The sequence below is a fragment of the Callorhinchus milii genome, unplaced genomic scaffold, assembly GCF_018977255.1.
Source record: "Callorhinchus milii isolate IMCB2004 unplaced genomic scaffold, IMCB_Cmil_1.0 Scaffold11, whole genome shotgun sequence".
NCBI lineage: Eukaryota > Metazoa > Chordata > Chondrichthyes > Chimaeriformes > Callorhinchidae > Callorhinchus > Callorhinchus milii.
In genome coordinates this window covers 5,569,700-5,595,841 of record NW_024704752.1, presented here as the reverse complement: position 1 = coordinate 5,595,841, position 26,142 = coordinate 5,569,700, and the positions used below count along the sequence as shown (strand labels likewise).

General features: G+C 47.1%; 1 protein-coding gene across 12 annotated transcripts in view; it reads right to left on the bottom strand.

The window, feature by feature from the left end:
- Positions 1-24,411, bottom strand: part of mbnl1 (muscleblind-like splicing regulator 1) — a 120,181-nt gene extending 95,770 nt beyond the window's left edge. For 7 of the 12 annotated variants that reach the window (XM_042339039.1, XM_042339047.1, XM_042339048.1 and 4 more), the window contains exon 1: positions 24,318-24,356. The gene's annotated coding sequence lies outside the window, so the exon portion shown is untranslated. Of the gene's footprint in view, positions 1-2,895; positions 3,155-24,317 lie in introns of those variants that run through there. The other 5 variants (XM_042339051.1, XM_042339040.1, XM_042339042.1 and 2 more) reach the window with 5 other exon arrangements.
- Positions 24,412-26,142: the final 1,731 nt, after the last annotated feature.

The following is a 26,142-nucleotide window of genomic DNA, read 5'->3' as shown; positions in this document are numbered from 1 at the left end:
ACTCAAAACAGCTGGAAAAAACTCAAACATCTGGGTTATTTTAAACTGCTACACCACCTCCTCTGATCGTGTTTAGATCTTTCGAGATATCAATTTTCCTCCCCACCTTCCTCCCTCCCTTAGTCTATCTCTCTCACCCTCCACACGCCGCGGGACAGAAAGGGCAACCCAGGCGATTCTTCATTTGGGATCACATCCAACACCCTCCACCCGACCCTCACACAAACACACGGAAAAGTAAGTACTGGGCGACCACCACCAACAAATGACATTTGTACGGCGCTTTTCACGTCAGGAGGACTTCCCAAAGCGACCAGATGGGGAATAGGAGAGAGAGAAGGGAAGGAGAGCGAAGACGAAGGCTCGAAGGTAGTCTGAAATTAAACGATGGAAGCAGAGCTGTGCACCATTTGATCCATCTTCTCTCCATACCACTGGGAAGGTCTGTGTGTGTGTGTGTGTGTGGGGGGGGGGGGGGGGGGGGGGGGGGGGAGGTATTCACTGTAGTCCCTGGAGGCAAATTTTGCCCAGTTTTGAGTTCAGCAACAAACTGAGAACAAGACAAGTACAATTCCAAATAAAGCAGAGACGTTCCTCACGAGAAACCCAGCCATTAAGCCCACCTCCCCCACACCCCAACAACAAGCTTTCCCCAGTGCTGTCAGCATCAGGAATGGTGGCGTATATATATATATATATACACACACACACACACACGTGTCCCTAGTTTGGGTTTACAAAATATAGTGAACGCTGGTGCAGATTGTCGAGACCGTGTGATTTGCAGAGGAAGAGCATGTGTCAGTCAGTGACTTACCCCCGGGCCGGGCCGGGCCGGGCCGGGAGGGCAACTCCCCCTCTCCTCCCTCACAAGTGAAATCAGGGGGCGGCTAACGGACGCCGTCTTCGCATGAAATAAAACTCCAGAGGAAGACGAACTTCGGCGGTTTGTCTCTCTATCTGTCCCTCTGTCTGTCTGTCTGTCTGTCTGTGTGTCTGTCTGTCTCGGCAGCTCTGACTCTCGCTGTCGAGTGACGCACCGCCAACAGCGAGAGCGACCCCCCCCCCCCCCCCCCTCCCACTCACTCTCTCTCTCTCCTCCCTCCCAGAGGCGGGGCGAGGGCCGGGGCCGGGCCCGGGGCAGGGCGAGGCGAGGCGTCTTCCTTTCCTTTCCTTTCGTGCTCTTCCCCTCTCTACACATCTGGCGAACTCCATCGTGTGCTGCGCTGGCGTACAGCGCCGTCCGCCCAAATAAGGCGGCGGCGGCGGCGGTGGCAGCGGAGTCAGTTCAATGAGGAAGTCCGGCCCGCGTGCCACTCGCCCTCACGCGCGACCGCCAACGGCCGTTAGCGCCGCTGCGCGCGCATTGGCTCGCGCGCCCTCTGCCAGAGATTCAAATCGGTCTGTAGCCCTCTTCTCATCTCACAGTCGCCCCCAATGTTAATGTGTTTTTATCGGTTATTTCCCCCCCCCACCCCACCCCAAAAAAAAAACCCCACTTGTAGACGAAAGTTCCAATCATAGCCCCAAACGTAGCCCCAATAACGCGTTGGCAAGAATTTCTTTAAAAAATAAAACCTCCTCTCACACACACACACACGCGCGCGCGTCCACCAAATTGTCGTCCCAGAAGTAGCCCCAACATCGCGTGGCCTCCCGCGGGCCGCCAGCAATTAAAATGCGCATCTCTCGCCCCCAAAGTGTCCCGTCCGTCCGTCCCCCCCGTCCCCGTCCCCCCCCCAACCAAAAAAAATAGCCCAAAGTAGCCCCACGTTCCGGGCGCTTCTCGAGCCCAAAGTAGCCCAATGTGACGCTGGGCTACCAGAAGTGAACCGGATACGTGTGTAGCCCAAAAGTAGCCCAATATGATGCGTACGTCCCCCCCCCGTCCCCCCCCCTCAGTATCTCTCTCTCGCTCTCTCTACGCTGTATATGGGCGGCAGCAACAGAGCGGCAGATTGATGGTTCGGAGCTTTTTCAAACTGTAAGGAAAATATCTTCGAGGTGGGGGGGGTGGGGGGGAGTTTTGTCGGTATAAGTTACGTATAGATTTTTTTTCTCTCCTCCCTCCCTCCCTCCCTCTCTTCCCCCCCCCAAAAAAAAATTGTCGGTACCCGCCCAAAAAAACATGGGGTTTTTTTTTGAACCCCACACACACACACACACACACACGCGCGAACCCCCGCCCCGGTGTGGACGGCCGTTAGCCCCACCACGACCACTACTGTGTCTGTCTGTCTGTCTGTCTGTCTCGGGGTGTGATGGGTTGGAGGCGGTAAACACGCGCAGCTGCGTATTTGCTCTCTCGCTGGGGGTGGGGGTAAGGACACTCCCTCCTCCCCCCCCCACACACACACCAAGAGGAGGAATAACGGGAAGGGGGATAGAGACTGAGGGAGGGAGGGGGGGAATGTGCGAGAGAGAGAGAGAGAGAGAGAGAGAGAGAAGGGGTGGTGGGAGTGGGGGGGGGGGGAAGAGAGTGAGGAGGAGGAGGAAAGAAGGAGAGAAGGTTTCCTCGCTGCGGCCGTGCGGGGGACAGGGACGGACGGGGCCGTCTGACTCACGCTCGGCAACTGCAGCTTCGACCTTCTGCTGCGTTACCGTCTCAAGATGGAGCGGCTCGATGCCCCCCCCCCCCCACCGCTATAACAGCAATCATCATCATCATCATCATCATCATCCTTGCATTTGATCCAGCATCTTGTCGCGTCGTTCAAGAAGTCTCAAAGCGCTCCGCAGGATATACTGTAAAGCGGATTGACTGTGTATGTTGTGGGCGAAACAAACCAGTGTCCGCTCATTCTCTCTTCCTCGGCAACTCTCCCTAAGGATTCCTCCCCCACCACCACAAACACACACGTATACACACACACACACACACACACACACACTTACCTCTTACATTTCTTTTAGACGCACTCAGTCACAGGACTGATTGCCGGAGGCACGGTGGGACTCATGGCTTCAAGTGGGTGGAGGAGATGAAGCTGCCCTGGACGGAGGGGCCTTGTTATTTAGGGGAGCATGACGGCAGCTACAGCGTGCTGGGTTCCGCAGTGCAAGGGGCTGAGGAACAGAAGTCTCGCAGACACTTATCTGCGTGCGCCCAGTCCCTCCCCCACGAGCTGCGAAGCCCTACCAGGAAGCACTGGGTCTACCTGACGCGCTGTCAGCGTGAGAGGCGCATAACCGCGCGGGAGGGCTTGGGATTTGGTTTAAAGCCCCTCAGCTGTCTCACGCTCGCACACGCACACTGAGGTCTGTGCCCCAGACCTCGATCTTATGCTCGGCGAGCAGCCTTGCAACGGGAACGAATCCAGAGGATGTAAGAGCTGGACAGGAACAGCTCCATTCTCCCCTGCAAATGTAACCTGATTGGTAGCTTCCATCTGATATGCAAAGCTTATAATAACCTCTGAACTCCACTGGTAGAAGTCAGATACCAGCAATTTGCTGCCATGTCCTTATTCAGATACAGTAGGGACTTGTATGTGTGTTTCGTCCCCATCCCCAGGCCATTCCCGCATGAATGCAAAAGCCAGTCCAGCTTTACATGAATCCTCACATTTGTGTTTAACCCTCTGAGGGCTGAATTAAACAAAACATCTTTCGACAACAGTAATTTACATTTATATAGAGCCTTTTGTGAATGAAGCGTTAAGATGAGATGCCGTCTGTCTGTTGGGTGCTTGTTAAAGATCCCGTGGCACGAATCAAAGAGAAGGGAGTTTTCCCCAGTGTCCTGACCAAAAATCCCCCCAGACAAAAAATTGGTCATTCAATTTGTTGCTGTTTATGGGACGTTGTGCAGTGTGCAAATCGGCTGCTTTGCAGGGTAGCGTCTCGGAGAACTTAACAGCCTGATGCCGAGCTAGATCGGAGAGGTTGGCACCTCCCTTTCTGTCCAACTTGCTTATTCCCCACTCCACCAACTGCTACCTCCGCTCGGCTGGCTCCTGCCACCTGCATGTCCTTGGTCCACCATCGGCGGCCATGCTTTCAGCCACTATGCCCCCAAAACTCTGGAACTCTCTCCCTCAATCCCTCTGCAGTGTTCCCTCCATCCTCATTTTCAGATCACGCTCAAGAACTTCCTCAACAACCGTGCCTACGGTCACCTCGCCCCCAGCTTGGCGCCAAGCTCCGCTGTTGAGCACTCTGAGACACTACCCTTATTATTATTACTACTCTGCAGGAAGAGCGCTACATAATTGCACATTGCTGCTGTTGCTACTTTGATTTCCTACAAATAAATAACAGCACTCTCCAAAAAAACTCTGAAGCACCTTTCAATGTAGTAAGGCCCGTTATCAAATGCAAGATAATCTGCTGGACATTATGTTCACTATCGCTTTCACATAGGTGTCTGCCCTATTCCTTTCCATGAGAGGGTAGAATCCTTGGTGAATGAGTCACAAGCAGAGGCTGATAACTAGGTAATAACTTGTCTCCAGAAATTGAAGGGTTAAACAGTTGTCTGTGGGTAAGATGTCTTTATTTGACTATGCTATTTTAAATAAGACTTTGGTAGTAAAGTTGCCAGAATCTAAATGTATTTGATTAGACTAACAACTACTCCCCAGCCTAATCCTGGCTTCAGGACTCACAGTGACACCTCAGCTTGCAGTCCAGGCTGACCCTGCCCTGGGCGGTGGGTGGGGGCGGGGGTGCGGGGAGCAGCACAACTCTCAGAAGTGATATAAAAGCTCATCAATATTTGGGATTTTGATGACACCTCAAGTTATGTCTCCGCCACGTCAAGTCTACCCCATTTATCCCATTTGAAGTCCCCCTTTATGTATAAGATGCACTTAGGGTTAGGGTTAGTCGATCGGCAGATCGCTTTCCGGGGATAATAATCCCACCATTCCGCATCACAAAGTTTTGGGTTCAAGCCTCACTTCGAGGACTATGAACTCACAGTCCAGTCTGACGTTCCAGCGAAGTGTTGGATGTACTGAAAGTATTGCATGTGATGAGGTACTGTGCCCTGGATGTGATATTAAATAATTCCTTCAAAAAATAAATAAATGAATTGGTCACTCAATCCACAACCGTTTGCTGTGCACAATTAATTGGTTGCTGCGTTTCGCCTACAAAATAAACAGTCAGTTGACTTTACAGTATTTTCTTGAAGCGCTTTGAGACGTCTCCAAGATGTGATAAAGCGCTATATCAAATGCAAAGATTGCTATTAATATACAGAGGTCCTGTTTGCCTGTTCAGATATATCATAAAGAAACGAGAAGGGAGTTTCTCCTCAAATCCTTGCCAACAATCCTCCAAATTGGTCATTTATGTCCCTGCATTTACCTATAAATACACAATCACTACACTGGGCAGCAATTTCCTGGGATGTATTTTGGGGCATTATAGGCACATGTATCAAAGGCAATGATGCTGCATGTATAACTATTAACTGCTTTAAGCTATTTATGACTGCACATAAACGATGGTTAACTGTTAAACTGTGCGTCTGCACTCATACAGGAATATAAATAGATAATTCAGACCTGTTCAGTCTCAGTGTGGCTTGGTTTAGCATTAGGTGTCGGACTGAGCAAGTGACCACATGCACATCAGGAGGATCAGGCAAGTGGAGGTGGATGGGCCAGACTACAGACCTTCATTGTCTGCCCTGACATTCAGAAAAAACAACCGTGCTGTCTGAGATCTGGCATGAAGCTGACAACGTGACCTCTGACATGCACAAATAAATTCAGGAGTTAAAAAAAACACAGGATCGTAGGGTGGGGTGGAATCTGTACTCTTAACACCTAACACAAAGCTGAGGGTTTTCAGCTTGATGTATTATCAATAATAATAATCCCTTGCATTTGATATAGTACCTAATCATGTCAGAAGGACGTCTCAAAACAATTCACAGGAATTACTGTGAAATGGAGTGACTGCGTATTTGTAGGCAAACACGGCAGCACAATTTCACACAGCAATGTCCCACAAGCAGCCATGGAATGAGTAACCAACCCATCACCATGCTTAAGAGTATCCAAACCAAACTGAGAGTTCCATGGATCCCACCTATGCAAGGAAATTTCCATATACTGGAATAGAATATGCACTGTCTCCCTGGAGGGACTCATCCAGAGAATATTAGACTCAGGCTGGCAAGAGCCAAGGCTCTGAAACCTCAGAGTGTGCATTTTGTTCTGTCAAAATCCAACCAGCTAAAACCACATAGCTTGCCATTGAAAGCACTGTCTGACAAGCTTTCCGCTGCGTGTCCAGCTAGAACCACCCTACTCATTAGAGCTTTGGATTGCAGGGTGAACAGGAGCTGAGTGGGTTGATTCCCTGCCCCAGTGATGAGTGCTCAAGTTGTGGAGCTGGAGTGGAGCCAATACTGATTTGCATCCAAAAGATTCAAATCATTTATAGAGATAATTTCCATCTATTTGAATGGTGTATACCAGTCAAACAGCACACAGTGCACCTGTAACAAACACACCAACACCTGGCAGCACTGGATGTTCCTGCTCACACTGAAACCAATTCCCATTGCCTCTGTGATCCCCTGCCTCATCAGTTACTTTTTTTTCCCGATGATATTATGTGGAGCACATGTCCTAGACTAAAAAAAACAACAAATTTTATTTGTTTCCATCTTCCCCCCCACTCCAATTTCTCTCTTCTTCATCCGCATAGGCACTCTTCACAGAATCAGCCCGGATAGAGACTCTTGAAGTGGTGGGAGCTCATCGCAAAAGGCATTCAGAACAGAAAATGCTGGCATTGTTTTGGTAGCGATTGTCCCAGGGTTTGAGCCCCGGTCTGTGCCCAGCTCACTCATCTCATCAAAGGCAGCACATGGACTGTGCAACTGACCTCTGTGCCCTTGTGATGGGAGAGGTCCAGATGTCCACTCCTAAGCTCACTGGTGACCCCTGCTGGAAAGTGTAAATAATACACGAGTAAGGACAGAGTTGGGCTGGGTTGCTGTACCATGAGGTCAAATAACATCCCGACTCCCCCAACTCCACTGCACAGCACTCTGTGTTTGTCCTCACAAGTAGAGATAAGTGTGGAGGACGGATATCACACATGATAAATGTATCAGGCCTTTTGATGAGGAGAGGAGAAGAGGAGATGTGGCTCCAAAACTCTCAGGCCTCAAGACTGTTATGATAAAAGTGTAAGTACATGCAGGATCTTGAGAAAATCTTTAATTCCATCTTAATTTGGAAGGCGATTCTTTTTAAGAGCTGTGGCTTCCAAACTCAGACTGATGTGAGGAATTGTCCCAAATCCTGTGCACTTGAAATCAATGGCCTTAAATGGTGAAAAGTTTCACCCACAAAATGCACAGTCAATTCACTTTACAGTATATTCTGTGAAGCGCTTCGAGATGGCTCAACAACATGATAAGGCACTGTATCAAATGCAAGGATTATTATTACTATCATTAAAGCTAAGCCCGTGAGAAATTTCAGAGTTCAGGAGAGAAGAGGAGGGTTTTTTTACACTGAGAGGTTGTTAGTACGTTGAATGCCTTGACGGGCAAAGGTTGAAGAGGGGATCCATATTAGCTTTCAAGAAGGAATTAGCAATAATAATCCTTCTGTATAACACTGGCACAATATTCAATTTAATGTTTCAATGCAAGCCCCCACTACAAGGGAAAGTAAGTCCTTCGGCTGAGAAAGCATTTCAGAAAATGGTGTGAGAAAATTATGCGAATATCTGTTTGCCAATTATCAACAGCAAATTGGTATAATTCAGTCGTGTAACTAAGCGACTGCAGTGACAATATCTGATCTGATAAATATACACAGTTCAGTTTCTACTGTTGCGTCAAATAGTGAGAGGCTTTTTGACATTTTAAACCTAGATAACAAATGGGCGCAAGTAACAGAAGGTCTCCTCAGACCAAACCCATGCAATATCATTTTCAGGCACTTGTTGGACATTGCTATGTGCATATTGCATTTGCCTACATAATGCAGTCACTACATTTATCAGAAAACCCGGGATACATTTCAATGTGGTAGGAGCTTGATAAAGTGCAAGGATTATTCTAATTTTTTTGTTCATTGAAGATTTAATTGTTCCTGATTGGGGAAGTCAGAGCAGAGAGACACCTGCAGCCATGGTTTGTCTAAAGAGCACATTGCATGATTTCGACTACAGACCCATTCCCAGCAGATCCCATGCTCTACATGTAATCATTAAAGTGCAATTCCAGACACTGTTCAGTTTATCAGCTTGGTAAAGGTGTGGAATTTCACAGTTCCTTACCATTGCACGCCCTGCCTTTACAGCACATCACCAGCCAGACAGGGATCGTGCTGAGTGAGATTGTGTCCTTCATTGCTGATACACTACCAAATCGCTGTCTGAAAGAGCGGGATGGGACTCCGCAATGGTGGGCAAAGGTGCTCAGTGGAGCACTGGCTAATGGGAAGGGCCTGACCTGAGGAGGGAAGAAAATCATCAAAACAAGAGTTAAACTCAAGCCTTGGTGCTAACACCCTGTGTAGGAGCCAGGTTACATGGCAACAGGAGGAGGCCATTAAGCTTATGAGCCTGTTCCACAAGTTTTAGATATGGCAGATCTTTAATAATATAAATAATAATCCTCACAGTTGATATAGCACAAGGATACTTTATTGAGACAGCTCAAAGAGCTTCACAGAATACATTATGAAGTGGAGTGACTGTGCATTTGTGGGCGAAACGCAGCAGCCAATTGTGCACACACCCCACACACACACCCACACACATAAACTTATTGAAGTATTGGTTCCAGATACAGGGACTGAACAGTTGCAAAGCAAACCTTTAAAAAACAAAATCTCAAATTCTCCGTGGAGTTATTTCCTTATTTTCTTCTTAAACAATATTTCACTGCTTTTTTTCTCTCCTGTAATTTTCTTCTCCTCTCCTCGCCTACCCCTCCCCAACTCAGGAAGAACGAAAGAGAACAGCAAATTGCAAGAGACTTTTTTTTAATAAATCACTCCGATGCTGCCGAACACCTTGTCCGTGCTTCCGTCAGCTTCCACCTCAACTATTCAAACGCCCTCCTTGCTGGTATCCCCAACTCCACTATCAACAAAATCCAAGTGCTCCAAAACACTGCAACCTGTGCACTCACCTGCTGTAAGCTCTGTACCTCCATCACACCAGGCCTCGCCAGGCTCCACTGGCTCCTTATCACAGAACAAATCAACTTCAAGATCCTCACACCCATCTGCAAATCCCATCATGCCGTCGCATCTACCTACTTCCCTGACCTGCTTACACCCCGCTCCACCACTCTGCTCAACTGGCTCCGGGCTCCTGCTTCCCCTCATCCCCTCTGCTCCACCATTGGCGGCCATGCTTCCAGCCACTATACCCCAAAACTCTGGAATTCTCCCTCAATCCTCCAGCTTGCCCCCTCCTTCCCCAGTTTCAGATCATGCCAGACCTTTCTCTTCGACACTGCCTATGTTCACCTCCCCCCTGCTCAGTGTCAGGCTCCGCCACTGTCATGCGTGCCAAGAACCTACCCTGTATGAAGGATGCTATAAAAATGCAAGTTGTTGTGGTAAGTAAAAAAGGGTGATGGACAGGACGCTGCAAGTGGTCTCGATGCCCCTGGGGTGGGGAGAACATAATTTAGGGCTTATAGATCCTGATCGCCCTCTGCTGGGAGGTGTGTCAACATGGACAGGGTCAGCCAACATTCTAGGACCAAAGGTGAGAATAGGCGCTGAGGAGCGAGGTCAGCGGTCAACACCCTCCCTCCCTCCCTCCCTCCCTCCACCTGTTAGAAAGAAATAAGGGTTTAGAGACCTTCAGAAAAGGTAAAGAACGAAAATATTTTACAAAAATTGGCACCATCACATGACGTCTAAACAACAGTGACGAATTTACATTGTGAACAGAATCATTGAATGATTAACGCACATTTACAGGAAAACGCTCCAAGCTGTCTACATGCCATTGGAGGCTTCATAAAATCAAACTTGTTTTTGAAGTTGCTTTGTGTCCTTAGTGCGAGTTCTATTAATAGCTGACAGAGACACTCGGGCCAATGTTTGTCTGCGGTTTGGGGCTTCAAAGTTCCATGGTGAGGATAAAGGAATAAGGAGCTCCAACAAGCTATCTCTGGAATTTCCATGTATCGGAATCCTTACACTCATCTTCAAATCCCTTCATACCTTTCTGACCTGCTTACTTCACACTCTACTACCAGCCACCTCTGCTCGACTGGCTCCGGGCTCCTGCTTGTACCGCGTGACCTCCGTTCCACCATTGGCGGCCGTACTTTCAGCCACTACGCTCCAAAACTCTGGAACACTCTCCCTAAATCCCTCCCATATGTCAGACTCCTAACTGACCAAAAACACGGGAGTGAAAGGTTATTCCCATTGGCTGCTGCCTTGGGAATATGAGTGGTGAGCTCAGATATGTCATTGAATGAGTTAAGGAAAAGGTTTTCACTCACAGAAAGCAAATGTCTATTGAAATGGAGAATGTAACAGCATTTAAAAGGGAAGTGGTTAAATATCCAAAGAGGAAGAATATAAAAGGGGACAGGGAAAGGGCAGGGGAATTGGTGGAGTGAGCTCTAAATTCGGCACAGTGGAGCAAATTAACACTTTCTGTTCTGTAATGTCCACGCCCAAACCTACTGAGAGTTCCAGTGGTACATATTCTGCCGGCAGATATCACACCCCCATGATATTCATACAGCTTCACGTTAATTTCCTCTGAGTTCAAGGGTATCATTCTCGACTGTTCTGCTCGCCGAGTGTCTGTGCAGGTTAGAGATTGACAGTATTCCTCTAAAGGAGGCATTCCAATTATCCTGAAGGAAACAGCAGTGTGTGTGTGTGTGAGGCTGAAGTTAGCACAATACAGCACAGGCCCTACTACGACACCATGTACTTACAGGCCTTTGCAAGGACAGGCAGGAAGCAAGACTTTTTTGTCAGCTGGGTGTCTGACACATACGAAAACCCATCACCATGTTTAAGAGTATGCAAACCAAATTAAGGATTCTATGGATTCGGATGCAAATCCTTATCCGTATCTGTGTGACCTCTGTCACTGCCCAACACAGGAGGGCTGCCCCCATTGTAAGGTGATGGATAAAGTTAGTGGACCTGGGGCTGAGCACAATCCTGAACCCCCACCAAGTGCACGTAAGCATCCTTGCGCTTCACTGACAAGAAAGTAAATGAGGCTTCCAACATTTTGTATGACAAGACAAGCCTTTGCCGTGTACTCCAGAGAGCATAAGGAGTGCACGGAAAGACAACAACAAAATTACATTTATATTTCATGTTGGGGGGACATCCCAAGGCACTGGACAGTTAAGGGTTTGTACCCGAATCCATGGAAATCTCAGTTTGGTTTTGGATACTCTTAAGCATGGTGATGGGTTTCCACGTGTGTCAGACACCCAGCTAACAAAAAAAGTCTTGCTTCCTGTCTGTCCTTACAAAGGCCTGTGGGTACATGGTGTCGCAGCAGGACCTGTGCTGTGCTAACTTCAGCCTCAATCAAGTAGTGAAACTGATGGTAGAGGAGGTGTAGAAATACACAGAATTAGGTCAGAAGTTCCGGACTGTAAGACATGACATGCCTCTTACTACAACTGAAAGGAGAAGTGAGTAATGTAAGTGACTTTGCTCCTGAATTAGCTTCCCTAGCTCATTAGCTTCCTTGGAATTCCACACATTAATTGTACAGAGATTGTACAGAGAGAGAAAAAAAAATTGCACAGAAGTATCACCAGCACTACAGAACCCGCTTAATTTTGTCGTGTTGCACTGTTTTTGCCCATGCTTCACCCAAACACTGGATCTCCTTCAGAACCCACTCTCCTCGCCCACTTCATGGACTCCGCCAACTCAGGCTTTCTCTACATCTGCTCACCATTAGAGGATGAGCCTTCGCCATTTTGTTCACACATAAACACACACACCCTCTGGAACTCTCTCCCTAAATCCATCCACCCCGCTCCCTCCTCTGTTTTCATAACCCGTCAAAAAAAAACATCAGCTTGACCTTTTGTCTGACTTCTCTCTCCTTCCACCTCTCCCACCCTGGTTGGACCATGTGAAGCTCCTTTGAGATGTTTTGCTGTATGAAAACTGTCAGGCAAATTGTTTCTAAAGTGGATGAATAAGCACCTTGTGTTCTTCGGCCACAATATCTCAGAGTACAGCTGTAACCAGGCTGACCACCATTCAGGTCTGTGTTTAGTGACCTGCTCAGTGAACAAACATGGTCACCTCAAGAGAACTAACAACAAAAAGGCCTCTCCCCACTTACATTTTATTATCAACAATAATAATCCTTACATTTGATCCAGCACCTTTCATATTGTGAAGAACACAACAAACTCAAAAGTGCTTCCTGTATATACTGTAACAACAACAAAATTACATTTATACAGCGTCTTTTACGTTCAAAGGACATCCCAAGGCGTAAAGGGCAGTGACTGTACTTTGTAGGCAAATGAGGCAGCCAGTTTGCTCACCCTTAGCAAATTTTGTGGGTTTCAAAAGCTGGTAAACTATTGAGATTGATCACTGAGCTTGTCACTGAGACAGAGTGAACAGAAGGATGGTCTCTCTAGAACCCAACAACAGATGCCAGCCCTGCAACAAGGCATGATCGACTAATAGAAGATAGGAAACAAGCTGTTTGGCTGTGTGGTCACGCATCACAGCGACTTCTGATCCTGTCCTTACCCAAAACCAGCCCATCACAACACCTTTCAGTAAAGGGACCTTGGTGCTTGATAGAGATCACCATAATCCTCCTCTGTCTAAACTGGGAGTAGAGGCTGAGGCCAAGGTAGCCACTGCCCCAGCTGAGATCAGCTAACTCATCCCTGGCTGGGATTTGAGCCTGCGACCTTCTGGTCAGCGTGGCCAAGTCAGTGTTTTTTTGTTAAAAATAAAGACAGACACTAAATATCTGCTTGCTCAGGTTCTTCCCCAGAGCCCTAGGCAGCCAATGATTAAACAGAGGATTAAATGTCACAGAAATGGAGAAGGAGTTTTGCGATTAAATTCCGTTCAGCAAAAATCTCCGTCAGAAGCCAGATTCCCTTCTGATCCCTTCTTCCAGGACTGCTGATTGTGGCGTCCGTTACTATCGATCGCAACAAGAGTAAACGCCGGGCATAGCACAAAAAAACAAGACAGATCCTCGCTGCCAGGGTCTAAGAATGATTATTGATTGGCCTGTAACTACCACACAGACAGTGGCTGAGTAGGGCTCGTACAGGCTTAACTAATTTGAGCAAGTTGTGAAAAAGCCATCACAACAACTGGGGAAGAACATCTCGTAAACAAGCAGCTGGATGGTGTGAAGTGTGACTTGAACTCATTAAGCATATAACTGTTAAAGCACAGACTTTGTGAGACCAGACACCAGAGGTAATGGCTGGTTGATTATAAGAGGCGTCAGAATCCAGTGTGGTCATGTCTTTACCCAAGCTCACCGTGTCCAAACAGCACAAGGCAACAATCAACAAGGTAAACAGCATGCTGGCTACATTATTAAGTCAGATGAATTCAGGTCCCCAGACATCATAATCAAGCTATATAGTGCTCTGGTCAGGCCACATTTGCTTCAGTTTGGTCACTGAGACATAGGGGGCTACCCAGGCCCTAGACACTTCAGAACCATAGAAATTGACAGCACAGAAGGTGGCCATTTTGCCCATCGAGTCTGTGCCGATGATGTTAAGAGCAATCCTTTCAGTCCCATTTCCCTGCCCTTTCCCCATCCACCTGTAATTTAATCATTTTTAGATATTTATCAGGTTGCCTTTTGAACGCTAATATGGATTCTGCCTCCACTATTGCTCCCGGCAGGAAATTCCACATCTAATCAGAGGAAATTACAAATGTACAAATGATTAGACAAGCTCAGGCTCTTCAGCCCTGAAAAGCCCTGCAATTACACAAGGTCTCAGAGCAGACCTTGAACAGGTGTACAAAATTTTAAATAGGATTGGGAAAGTAAAGCCAGAACAATTCTCTCAGGTTCAAGGTGTGAAGGGTAAGAACAGGACAGACACCAGCAAGTAACTCCTTGCACTGACAGACCTGGACAGTGCCTGGAACAGCGAGGGTGGTTCAAGCCGGGCCTCAATTCAGATGTTTATCTGAGTGATGTGATGGTAAGACGAGTGGGCATGGACTATAATATATAATAATAAATAGTAACCCTTACTTTTTGTTTAATCTATGGGGAGTCACACATGCAGATACCCATCACCATCTTTAAGAGTATCCAAACCAAACTGAGATTTCCATGCATCCCACCTACACATAGAAATTCCACAGATAAATTGTTGGACTAGAATGATCACTCTCTCCCTGGAGGCATCCATCGTGCTTACCTGATTCCGGAAAGTATTCCACGGAGGTTGGCAAGAGGCAAGGCCTGGTGGACCTCAGAATCCTTACATTTGATACAGTGCCTTTTCATATCTAGAGGACATTTCAAGGCGCTAAGTGGATGTGTTTCAAATGGGCTGAGTTGTCTTCCTCAACTTCTCTTGTGATCTTGCGCACTGGGGGCAGCTTGCTGTTCTTCCCACCTTCCCTGACCAATGGTGAGTCCTGCAGCCCCCTCGCTGGTCTAGCTCAGATCAGCTAACACTTAGCCCTAGGATCACATGTCCCTCCCAGTGAGCTCCACCTCGTGTATATTATGCCTCGAGCTGGGGAAGGAATTCTGCCTTTTTACACAAGAAAATAAATGCTTGAACAAAGTCACTAACTTCCCCCATGCCAGAGCACGTTTCCTGGACAGTTTCAGGCAGATTTTTTTTTTAAACTCGGTGCTGCATTAGTAAGCGACTATTCTCCTTGTGGGAGGTAAGCAGGGTCTCCTTGGAGCTGAACTGGTTCCAAGATAAAATGTTTGACAACAGAATGTCAGAATCGAGCCAGCCCTCTGTGGCGGTCTCTAGTCTGGTTCCTGAGCCAGGCTCAAGCGCAGTATTTCAGAGCACTATGGATGACAGTGATGAGCCCAGCTTGGCTCAATAGCAGTTCCTGGAAGAGCAAACCAGTCACTGAGGCCAGGGACTCTTCCCACTCAACTCTTGTTAATCCTGCAAGCCAAAGCCCTAATGGGTAGGGTGGTCCCAGCTGGACAAGCAGCTGGAAAGCTTGCCAGAAGGCAATATGGATGGCAAGCTATGCGGTTTTAGCTGCTTAGACTCCAGCATTTATCCCTACACACACTCTGGGGTCCCCAAGCCTTGGCTCTTGCCAACCTACTTTGAAATAGCTAAACAGGATGTGTCCCTCCAAGGAGAGCGTGCGGATTCCATTCCAACAATCTATGGGATTTCCATGTCTAGGTGGAATTCTCAGTTTGGTTTGGATACTCTTAAACACGGTGACGGGTTTCCACATATCAGACATCCGGCTGACCCCCAAAAATTGGTAAGTGATTGAGTTGCCCAATTGATTGGAAGAGTTGTGGTGAGTGTGGCCTGCTAGGGGCTGCCTCCGGCTGGAAGCTTTCAACATTAACGGCCGAGCGTTCGACATTTTCATAAGTGTTTCGTTTCAAAAGAAGCCATTCCTGAGCCAGCTCCTCTTTAGGGTAACATTGTGAAAAGCTAACGGAAATTCACCCTCTTGAGTAATTTTAAGACTTCTGTGGTTGAGCCCATCGACCACATGATTTAAATAACACTCCCCAGCTCAGAATGCAAAAAAACTGCAGCTCAAGACCTCAAGCTCATAGCACCAGACTTTCCACACACACACACACATACATACACACATAGAGTGTGCTGTCTTAAACAGTGTAAGCTCATTCTTACTGACTTCACAGAGTGAGCTGATAGTGTCTGTGTAACCACCATCACTTTGTGGGGTTGAGAAGACAGAGCAAAAATGTGCAGAGTGTGTGGAAGAGTGCAACTTTTGGGATCTGATTAAAGATCTGCATCTCAAAGGCGGTAAAGCTACCAGTGGCCGATTAATGAGCACAGTGGAGCGTGCACTTCCGCTCTGGGTGTCAATGCACAAGGTGTCAATGCAGAGCCTCACTTAGAATGGAAGCTAATTTTACAAAATTCACCACACACAATCTTCGTTTCCCCCCCATCAATGCCCATCAGCTTAACAGAAGCTCTTATTGCTAGCACCAATAAGCTGTGGATGAATCTGACAGCCAATTTGTGCACAGCAAAGTCTCAGAAGTCAATGACCAATTTTATCTCGGGGATTGTTGGCCAGGACACTGGGAGAGAGAAACTTCCTTCTCTTTTCGAATTGTGTCGTGGAATCTTTAACATCCACCTGAACAGGCACAGATGGGACCTCGGTTTAACGACACATCTAAATGAGAGCACCTCCTGCAATTCAGCACACCCCCTGCACTTGCATTGGAGTGTCAGCCTCGACTGAGCTCAAAGTTCCAGACATTAGGCTTGAACCCACAACCTTGTGATTCAGTGGCGTGAGCGCTACCAACTGAACCGGGCTGGCACCTGTGTGACATGTGGCACGTCTTTGTTAAGAAGCCCACTTATCAGGGGGGTTGAATGTCACCAGGACAATATGGCCTAGATTCTGGGTACAAATTAGCATGCATAGGTACTTGGCCAATGTTCTTGTGGCTGCATTGCAACACAGTGTGCGTGATCAGATTGATATCAGTGGCTCACACTCCTTGAGCCTGAGTGGTGACTCAAGGTGGATAGAGATACATGTCCTTAATTCACTTTCCACACCACCCCCCCATCCACCCCACAAGTCCCTGATCTAAAGTCAATCGTAGATTCCTGTAGTGTTAGTAATTAGAGCACTCGCCTTGCAAACGAGAGGATCTGGGTTCGATTCATGGGCAGGATGAAATGTTGGGCAAGTTTCCTTACTCCACATGCCTCTATTTATCTAGCAATAAGTAGGAACCCTGTTGTAAGTCGACTGGTGGATCACTTTTCGGGAGTAATAAACCCTTAAATAAAAGCATTTTAAAAAATAATAATTTGGTCACTCAATCTATGCGTAATTGGCTGCTGTGTTTCGCCCACAAAATATATGGTCAATTCACTTTACAGTATATTCTGTGAAGTGCTTCGAGACTATCAAGTCTCCAAGACATGATAAGGCGCTATATCAAATGCAATTATTATTATTAGTTATCTAAAGGAGAGGCATAAGCGTGTTAACAGGGCAGACCCCTCTGAAACAACCCAGGGTTACTCTTGTTTAATAGGGGCAAGAGGGCACACGAAGAGCGATGTGAAAGGGATTAACAATTACAAGGCAGTTGACAGAAACAGTGGTTGGAGCCAGGACCCTGGACTCATTTAAGCCACTGTAGAATTTTCCTTCACATTCTCCTCTTAGGATCACCTCAGACTCATTACCTCAAGCATCTGCCATGTATTGCCTTTGCATGTCATTGTAGGGATGGGTTGTGGTGGGGGGGCGTTTTCATGAGCGTGTTGCTCAGAATAGTGTTCACACTTCAGCTCAGGTTCCATCTGCCTGGTGTGAGCTGATATCTTTGGAGACCACATTACTGAAAGCCCATTAGATAGCCCTTGATGATTCTAACACTGGTGTGGAAGCAATAATTAGACGCCATCTGTTTAAAGCAGCAGTCCCCTTAAACGTAGCCCTTTGCTCACACTCCTAGTTCGTTGCTGTTATTAACACCCATCTTCCATCTCTCTGTTCATCTCTCATTTAGCATTACACATCTCAGCTAAGCGATCACATGATTGAATTGGACGAATTTGGTCCATCTGATCTCATTCTTCCAGAATGCTTGCCTGACCATCTGCCCATCGCAGCATCAAACTGACAGCGTCAGATACAAACGGTCAAATGGCTTCCTGTGCTGTAAATGGCACTATTCTAAAAGAGAAGGGAGTTTCGCTCTCCCGGAGCCTTGGCCAACAATCTCCCAGATAAAATTGGTCACTCACTCCATGGCTGTTTGTGGGATGTTGCTGTGTGTAAATTGGCTGGTGCATTCGCCCACAGAACACAGTCACTGCTCGTTACAATATATCATGTGAAGCTCTTTGGGATATCCTCACAAATATAAGGATTATTATTATTATATATTTCTATAGTTCTAAAACTGATATCTGGCTCAATATGAAGCTCAGTTACGCAGCAATATTTGGCGTTTTGAGAGATACAAACACATGTGCTCGCTAACTCACTCACTGCCCCCTGCGTAAACTAAATCTGTTCACCTTCCTTCTCCGGAGCTCAGGTTCAAGTACCAACCACCCCCCCCGCCCCCCCCCACCACACTCCCCCCACAACCTCGCTGCAGTTACTTACAAAGTAAACTGTTTAAAATATATTGATAAATATTTTCGTTGTAAAACTCTGTACGCCAGGTTCATAAAATATCCTGGTTTTCGTTGAACATGAAAACTGCATTTGATCTGGCACATGGGGTCTGGAGAGTGTTGGGCTGTCCCAGGTCTAGTCTTCACACTGAGTGAAAGCTTGGCAGCCTGGAGACTGAGAATGTGTGTCTGTGTTTGCGTATATGAGTGTTTCTGTGTATGTGCGTGAGTATGTGTGCGTGAGAGTGAGTGTATGTTTGTGTGTGAGTCAGTGTGTATGTGTTTGTGAGTGTGTATGTGTGATTGTGTATGTGTTTATGTGTGCATTTGTAGATGTGTGAGTGTGTATGTCTGTTTGTGTGTGTGTATGTGTGTGTTTGTGAGTGTGTGTGTGCCTGCGGTCTGTGTGGTGACCGTTGGGGCTCAGGCTGACAGGAAGCGCAGTGAGGTGCGGAGTGTATGTATGTGTGTGTGTGTGTGTGTGGTGGGGGGGGACCATAAACTGGCTTCTGCTCTTGGTAACTAAGTGAGCTGAAAATAACAAGGGTAAATAAAGCGAGTGCAAGCGAGGTGAAGCTGAGAGCAGTAACAGGGAGATGCCCTCCACTTATAGCACTTTTCACAAACACAGGAAACCACTGAGCTGAATTCGAATAAAGAAGAAGACTACCTATCCCCAACCAGAGGGAGGCACAGGGCTGCCTCCGGCTGGCTTCTGGGGATCATTGCCATCTTCCCACCCTGCAAAATGGCCAACCTCCAGGTCGTCAGGTCATTGCTTGTGTCACTTCTTGAGCACTGTACATGTGCACTATGTGCAGGAAGCATCGATGATGTCATTTGGGGCACGCTGGGCATGTGCTTTATACGCAGGAAGCACTGAAATCAGTAGACACTTGCCAATCTGATGACTTGGGGTTATCATACTTTGAGCTGAGAATTCGAGTTGGGGTGGGGGGGGGATTTGATTGAGATAAGGAAGGTTAAAATAAGGAAGGAAATCAACAGGCTAGAGAGTGGGCCACTCTTCCCTCTGGTAGACGATCGCAAACCAGGAGGGCAGAGGTGGCCGGGAGGGGAGAGGGCTCAGAGACGAGTGTTACGCAGCACTTGTTTAATGATAATGATCCTTGTATTTGATATCACACCATATCACGTTGTTGATAAAGCACTTCGTAGGATTTACTGTTCAGTGAAGCGACCGTGTATTGCACACAGCAATGTCCCACAAACAATCTTGGATTGAGTGATCAAATTAACTCATTAAATTCAACTTACTGGAGATGGACAGACAGGGGGATGAAAGGAGGGGGTGGGCTGTGAAATGTACCTTAACCCAAGTAAAGATCTTTTGAATTGTTCTAACTTGCTGAGATAAATGTGAGACCCGCAGATTGTGAGTTGCAGTGCCTTGGGACCTCCTCCCGACGTGAAAGGCGCTATACAAATTTAATTTTGCTTCTGTTGTTATTGTTGTGAGGTTCCCTTTCTCTACGTTCTGAGCAATGCTCTTGTGAAGGGAACTAGATGAATTTACTATCATCAATGCAGTCATTAAAGCCTCGGCCTGAGCTCTCTTTACTGCGATGTGACATTAGTACTGAGAGCATCGCCTTGTCTCGAGTAGAATGCAGCAGCGAGCAATCACTGATTTCTGCCCCCACCCTCTGGAATGCATCCCACAGTCCCTCCACCTCGCCCCTCCCTTGCCTCCTTCAAGGCCCGTCTCAAGACCTTCTTCTTCGATCAATCCTTCGATCACCCTCCTACCCCTACCTTCCTTGTCCCGCATCCCACCCAATCCCAAGGTCGGGTGCAAATCCCTGATTATCCTTGGGACATCCTCCCAACGTGAAATTTGTTGTTGTTGTTGATGATTGTGGATTAATTATCAGGAGGCAGGAAATCCTCCCTCTCAGTTCCTGTTAACCCTGCAAGCCAAAGTCCTAACGCGTAGTTTTCCTCGCTGGACAAGCAGCAGAAAAACTTGCCAGACAGCTCTTCCAATTGCAAGCTATGCAGTTTTAGCTGGTTAGACTCCAGGCAGTTACCCTAACGCACACTCTGGTATTCCCGAGCCTTGGCTCTTGCCAACCTACACCTAATATTCTCTGGAATTAGGTAAGCAGGATGCATAGAATTCTCAGTTTGACTTGAATATTCTTAAGCATAGTGATAGGTTTCCGCATGTGTCAGACACCCAACTGATCTCCAGAAAATTAATCACTTACAAATGGAAAAATATTGTCTCATTCACTGGAGGGTCACATCACAGACACATGTGATAAGAACAACAACCTTTGTTTTCACAGCGCCCTTTGGAGCTGCATGTCGGAGGTTTGGATGCCAAGCGAGGGGGAAGTGACAATAGACATGATCAAAGAAGTAGGTCTTCAGGTGGGATTTCAAGATAGATAAAGAGGGGACGAGGCTGCGGGATTGATGCAGGGAGCTCCAGAGATTAGGAGTGTATAGGGCTCCCGATGGTGGTCCAGAGGCTCGGGAGACGCACCACAGGTCTGTGTTAGCTGAGTGAAGGGAGTGGGCAGAGGAGTGGGCACATGCCACATATGCCACACACGCCACACAGAGAGCACACGCCACACACAGAGCACACGCCACACACACACATGCTTCAGGGTGGATGTGAAATCCCTGGGGATTAATACTGTTGGTTAATACAGTTTACTGACTGGTGTCTTGTGGGCACATTGTACATCGTGCTGTAGGTGCACAGAGAGCTGATCACAACCAACTCAGTGAATGTTCGGGTTTTGTATATTTTGTTTAAGGTTATAGAACAGTGGAGAGTCTACAGTGTATGTCTCTCTCTCTCCTTCTCTCTCTCAGCCTCTCTTTCTCTCTGTCCTCTATATCTCTGTCTATCTGAGCCTCTCTCTCTTTATCTCCCTCCCACCCTTCCCCCCCACTCTCCGTCTGCCCAGTATTTATGCTGTGAGAAGCGCAGTCCATCTGATAGACCCATTAATGTCGTCCAATCTAAAAAATTGTACATTTCGAGCCAAACTGTGCACGTGGTATTGTGCTGTCTCAGACAGTCACCTGCACAGGCTGGCAGCCGCTTAGCTCAGGGAGTGCCGAGAGCAGCGAGCTGGGCTCCACAGCATCAGGCATCTGCCCCAATGTCAAATCCAGCGATAAACGTTCCCCAGGAATTAAACAAAACTGGTAATGACCCTTTTCTCAAACTCTCAAAAAAATATTAGAGGCTGCAGATTCTAAATTCAGTGCTGTAGATTCTAAGCAACATTGGAGACAAAAATAACACGAGGATTAAGATTAAATTACATTTGGGATATGCTATAACTTCCCTGGGCTTTTTCCAGTCAGTTCAGGGCTTGGCCGGGCTAATTAAAGGGGCAATGTCCCCACTGTCAAGCTTCAGGCAAATAGGATTATTTGTTTTGCTAATGGCTGCATCGAGGAAACAGAAATCAATCGTCGCAACTTGAGAAAAGTCTTGTAGCAGATTATACGCCTGCCTCAGACCATTAACTGGGAGGTCGTGGGTTCAAGCCACACATCAGAACTTTGAGCTCACAGTCCAGGCTGATGCTCCAGTGCAGCGCTGGGCTGAAGATGGCTGCCGCATCTGTCTGCAAAATACAGTCACTACACTTGCAGCTCTGTGTGATGTTATGAGATTATAGGCAGTGTGAAAGATAATCATATCTGTTACAGTAGGAATCCCGTAGAGTTGTGGTTAGCGCACTCGCCTCACAAGCGAGAGAACCTTGGTTTGAGTCCCGGGCAGGGCGAAACCTTACATTTTACATTAGCAGCAAGTAATAACCTGGTTGTTAGTCAATTGACACATCGCTTTCCCGGGTTAATAATCCTTCACAAAAAGAAAAAAACTTGGTCATTCAATCCACGACTGTTTGTGGGATACACCTGGGTGAAATTGGCTGCTGCATTTCGCCCACAAAATACACAGTCAATCCACTTTACAGTATATTCTGTGAAGCGCTTTGAGACGTCTCAATGACATAATAAGGCATGATATCAAATGCAAGGATTATTATTATTATTAATATATTATAAATTGACCAGCGAGAGGGACGGAGACAGAGTTGGATCTCAATGGCAATTGGTGAGATGTCCTTCCTGGGTCTGCGCTGCAAGGCGCTGACAGAAAGCAGAAGCTACAGGCAGCGAGAGGGAAGCAGAAAAGTGGAAGTGCCATTTCCTACTGTTTAGCGAAGCCCAATGTGCAGGGAAAAGATCAGATCCACAGACGCACTCTCCTTCCTCCTTTGAGTCAGCCACTGCTTTCGGGTTACGTCCCACCTTCTGCAACTAGTAACAGGGAGGCCATTGGGGAGGCCTGTGGGGGATGGGGGGTAGAGGTGACAGAGCCAATGACCATCTGGGGACACCCCCAACCCCCTCTTCCCCAAAACCTGCTGCCCCTCACCTACCCCCTTCTCCCTTTCACAGTTTTGATCCACAATCTCCTGCCCCTCTTTCTTAGACTCTCCCTTCTCCACCCTGTGCTCGTACTCTCTCACTTTGCCCACTCTCCTTCTCTCATACCCCACTCCCGAGTTCAAGTGATACATTTTTCACTGGTTGGACCAAAACAAACTAAACTCTGGGGTCCCCAAACCTTGTCTCTTGCCAACCTAACTCACAGTATGCATTTCTCCGGGGAGAGAGTGTGCATTCCATTCCGAACACAGGGAAATTTCCATGTTGTATATGTGGAATTCTCAGCCTGGGTTCGATACTCTTAAAGACCGTGATGGGTTTTGACTTTTGTCGGCTCACCAAAAAAGTGGGTGAGTACAGGAACACACACTGACTGCAATCCCATCAGTAGAGTAACATACAGAAACACACATTTACACAGTAACACACAGAAAAACACATATACGGTAACACACACACAACATATCCAAAGTAACACACACACACACACACAACATAGCCATAGTAACACACACATATTAACCCACACATCAAAACATGCACACACACATTAATGCACACAGGAACATGCAGAGTAATACACACCACGCATATTAGCGCACGACACATTTACACACACACATTAACACACGTAGTAATAGATACACGTATACTAACACACACTGACACTCACACACACAAAAACAATATGGTTTCTGCTCTTTGGGTGTATCGGTTATGGTGAAGAGGAGAAAAGTTCAGTGAAGGATCATCACCACCATTCTGAGGTTGGCATTGGAAAGAACACAGCGTACAGGATGGAATGAGAGAGCAAAGTAAGAGCAGGCGCCAGACACAGTTTCATAGTGTGAAAGGTAGGATTAGGACAGACACCAGGAAGTATTTCTTTATACAGAGGAACAATCACCAGCTGGAGTGGGGTTGAGGCCGGGAAAGAGGGATTGAGGCCAGAACGCTGGGAGTCATTAACAGAACAGTGGTGGGGCAATGGCTGGGCAGGGAATCAGCAAGTGGGAGATCAGAAGAGCCGAAGGGCCTCCTTCACTGGAACCTCTGCTGTGGTCTCCATCAGAGATAACAAGAGCAGGTGCTGAGGTCCAGCGCTATGAGAGTGTTAAGGTTGCTCAGCTGCACTGTTGTCCTTGACTGCTCACATCATACGACCACAGCACTTCAAACCCTTATAAAACATGGCACTCTGGAGCGCACTGGTCTCAATCATTGTGTAAGCAGTAAAGAAACCGCAACGGTCATACAGATGACTCGAACACAGAGCCTTTAAAGGGCTTGGAAACAGCGCCCATGATATATGCTGACTTGAACTATTAACACTCGCCAAACGATCTCAAGTGCGACAGACGACAGTGCCATTTGGTAACTATTTTCTGGTTGTTGTTAAAGACAAATCGCCCCCCCACCGCAAACATCACCGCTCCCTCGCTCACGCTCTCTCCCCACCCCCGCCCACCCCCACAGTTTTCCTGCTTCATCATTCCGTTGAATTCATTGCAAAACAAATGTCACGGTTTAAAACAAACTGGGCTCGTACCTGCTGGAGGCTGTTGCTGGCTGTTAGCGTTGGTGGCAGATCAGACAGTGTGGCTTCAGTGAACTCGGCACCAATTGCAGTACATCCCCTTTGAGCAGAGAGACGTGAGTGGCCAGACTCCCTGAGGGTGGGGGGGTGTGGGAGGAGAAGAGAAGACTTCAGTAAATGCTATAGGCACAGAAAGATCGCACCAGCCATTCAGATCCAAAAGCTTTCCGGGGGGGTAAACGGTCCGAGACGCTGCCCCGCGTGAAGGGTGCTATATAAATGCAAGTTGTTGTTGTAGCAATTCTCCCCACCCCCCAAATAAAAAATGTGGGGGGTCTCAATCCTTCACTGTTTGTGGGACGCTGCTGTGTGCAATTAGCTGGCACGTTTCACCCACAAAATACAGTCACTCCACTTTACCACTTTACAGTATATCCTGTAAAGTGCTTTGACCATTTGCCATTTCAACAGCGTAATAAGGCGCTATATCAAATACAAGAATTAGTATTATTATTAACAGAGATAGGGGGAGTGGGGGGAAGAAAAAAATAGTTCAAACCCTCATGCTAACCACAAAACAATGTGCAGCAAATCAAACTCTCCCGACACACAGGATCACGGGTGAATGCAAGCAAAACCGTGGCCTTCGGTTAATATTGATGTATACTTTGTGAAGTGATCATAGTTAATTTCTCCTCTTACTGAGGCACACTGAATGTGGCCGGTCTGCTAATCTAACGCTGACATCTGGCCTGGCTCCAGCCAGCCAGCAGTGTGAGAGCCCTTTCCTAGAATCTGGGTGGTGGTTTCAGGGTGCAGAGCAATCCCTGAACTGTGTCCCTCCTGTTGCTGCTCAGCTTGTAACGCACAGATAAAGCCAGGCTCAAGCTGGCCTCCGCTCCCTCCCTCCTTCCTATCATAGCCTCCCCCAAAAAATTTGGTTACTCAACCCATGACTGTTTGTGTGCAATTGGCTGCTGTGTTTCGTCCACAAAATACACAGTCACTTCACTTTACAAACTAGTTTTTAAAAACTAAAGGGATTGAGGGATATGGGAATAGGGCGGGTAAATGTAATTAGGTTAGAAGATCAGCCATGATCTTATTAAATGGCGGGGCAGGCTTGAGGGGCCAAATGGCCTATTCCTGCTCCTATTTCGTATGTTCTTATGTATAGTATATTCTGTGAAACGCTTTGAGACGTCTCACGGCATAAGGCGTTCTATCAAATGCAAGAATTATGATTATTATATTCAACATGACCTCTTCATCCTTGTACTCTATACTCCTAGCTATAAACCCTCAGGCCCCATTGGCTTTTTTAATGGTCTTATCCACTGAGGTCACTGCTTCCATTTCTGAGCCAGCCTTGGGTTCCAGCTCCCGATTCCCACTGCTACATATAACAGACGAGATTATTCCCTCTTCGCTTCAGCGGTGTAGATTTGCGCTACTGCTTTCACGCTGTGACACTCCCAGCAGGACAAACTCACAGCTTTTCAATGTAATTGTGGAGTCCTGTAGCTCAGTGGTTAGAGCACTCGCTTTGCAAGTGAGAGACCTGAGTTCAATTCCAGGCAGAGGGCGAAACCTTGGGTAAGTTTCCTTACTCCACACGCCTAATAATAATCCCTCCAAAACAAAAATAAATTGGTCATTTTCAATCCACGACTGTTTGTGGGACATTGCTGTGCGCAATTGGCTGCCGCGTTCGCCCACAAATATACAGTCAACTCACTTTACAGTATATTCTGTGAAGTGCTTTGGGACGTCCTGCCAATGTGAAAAGCGCTATATCAAATGCAAGGATTATTATTATTATAGGGAGAGACGCATT